The 1,691-nt window shown below is 41.5% G+C and overlaps 1 pseudogene; it reads left to right on the top strand.

Annotated features, from left to right (window-relative positions):
• The first annotated feature begins 417 nt into the window (after positions 1-417).
• On the top strand, positions 418-516 carry LOC129535589 (U6 spliceosomal RNA; annotated as a pseudogene).
• The last annotated feature ends 1,175 nt before the right edge of the window (positions 517-1,691 follow it).

The raw sequence follows: 1,691 nt of genomic DNA, 5'->3' as shown, positions 1-1,691 counted from the left end.
ATACAGTAGAAATTAGCATAACATTGTAAGTCAACTACACTTCAATAAAATAATTTTTTAAAAATAGAGCTCATATGTAACTAACAAAAAATAAAATGCCTATAGGGCCAGGTGGTCAACATTGGTGGGGAAGGTGGGCCTGTGCAATAGGGGGTGGTGGGGACTGTGGCAAAACGGGAATGGGAAGCACTGTTGAGAAGGGGCAGCTGGGAGTCAGCTCCAGGCACTTGAGATCAGGGGCCCAGCAACAGCAGATCTCCTAAGAGAGGCCAGACATTGATTTTTAACAGCAACCAAGACAGTGAAAACAAAACAGAAACACTAGGTGCATAAACCAAAACTTCTCTGTGGGTCAGACCCAGTCCCTGCCCACTACCCCCTAGTGACCTGTTGTTTTTTTCTTTAAATCACTATTTGGTGCTTGCTTCAGCAGCACATATACCAAACTGGAAAAAGAGAAGATTTGCACGACCCCTGTGCAAGGATGCCGTGCAAATTCATGAAACTTTCATATTTGGGGGAGGGGATATATGTAACATATAGCTGACTCACTTTGTTGTACAGCAGAAACAAACAGAACATTGTAAAGCAATTAAACACCAATAAAAAAAGAAAAAATAATGATACATGCAAAAAAACATTTGAACATTTTAAAAATCGCTTTCTGAAATTGTGGTATATTCATCCAATGGAATGCTATACAGCAATGAGAATGAACAGACTCCAGCCATAAAAACATACGGATGAATCTCTCAAACACAAGCCAGATACAAATGAATACACCCTGTATTCCATGTCTATGAAAGTTCAACAGACCAAAATAAGCTAGAGTGTTAAGGGTCAAGATCACGGTTACCTTTTCGAGAGGTGAGCTGTGAATGACTGGAAGAGGCACAAGGAGGGCTTGTGGGGCTGGCCAGGGTCCCCGTCTTCATCTGGGTGCCGGGGACATGGCGGTGTTCCCTCTGTGAGGATTACTGAGCTGTACGCTTAGGCTTGGTGCATTTTTTAAAAATGTCTATTGTATAATTTAATTATATAAAAATTTTGAAACATACACATACACAGACTTTTACCATTTGGAAATATTTCTCTGGATGAAGCAGGACTGTGCTTGAATACAAAGGAAACCAAATGCTGGAATAATTGACTTCAGAGGCTGGGTTTCCCTGTAGAAAGCCTCTGAGAGCTCTTTGTTGGGTATATAAAAAGAACACATTGTCAGGAATGCCCTGATGTGAAATTATGGCATTCAATAAAACAGTTTCATTTTTCTCAAGGATCATTTGTATATCAATAACTGTGCTGAGGTTTTCTTCATTTCTTCTTCTTTTTTCTTCTTTTACTCAGAATCTTGGGTGTTTGAGATTATAAAATAACTTTCTATCTCATTTATATATCAGGCTCACATGGGAAAGGGGTTTCGTGGCTAAGAAAATACAAGAACCTGAAGGTTGAGCTTCTAAAATCCTGCCTATCAGAAGCGGTGCCCAGACAGCAGCATGTGTCTGGAGGTGATTCAAGGACAGGGATGATGGGAGGGGAGTGTCCATGTAAGGAGGGAGGCAGCGGGAGGAGAGGCTGCAGCCATTTCTCAGAGGGCGTGTCTCCATTTACAAAGGGCCTTTCTTTCCGTTAGTCATTTCTTCAGCAAACATGTCCCAAGTGCCCACTCTGTGCCAGGTTACAAG

This window comes from Moschus berezovskii, chromosome 15, assembly GCF_049115385.1.
Source record: "Moschus berezovskii isolate FMDL1 chromosome 15, NW_MosBer_1.0, whole genome shotgun sequence".
Lineage (NCBI taxonomy): Eukaryota > Metazoa > Chordata > Mammalia > Artiodactyla > Moschidae > Moschus > Moschus berezovskii.
This window is presented reverse-complemented; position numbering and strand designations above follow the sequence as displayed.